A 314-nucleotide genomic window follows, 5' to 3' on the forward strand; every position below is an offset into this window, starting at 1 on the left:
TACATTGTCTGCTTAGATTAAATGAATGAATAATTTTTCTATATGAGTACACTGAAAAACGCCAATATAAGTACTAAATCAGGTATCGCCAGTCTGAAATAAGACTATGACTAGGCTAATATATTATTTCCTAAGGTTATGCATCTAGAAATCAGTGATGCCTTATATTCATCCAGCTCTAAGAGCAAGAGCAACCTATTGAGTTTTAAAGATATAAGAATGAATGGTTTCCATATTGAAAGAATGGGCGAAGGAAACAAAGAGTTTCTTCAGATATATGTATAAAATCGCCCAAGGCCATAATAAGTCATACT

Source organism: Brassica oleracea, chromosome C9 (genome assembly GCF_000695525.1).
Source record: "Brassica oleracea var. oleracea cultivar TO1000 chromosome C9, BOL, whole genome shotgun sequence".
Taxonomy (NCBI): Eukaryota; Viridiplantae; Streptophyta; class Magnoliopsida; order Brassicales; family Brassicaceae; genus Brassica; species Brassica oleracea.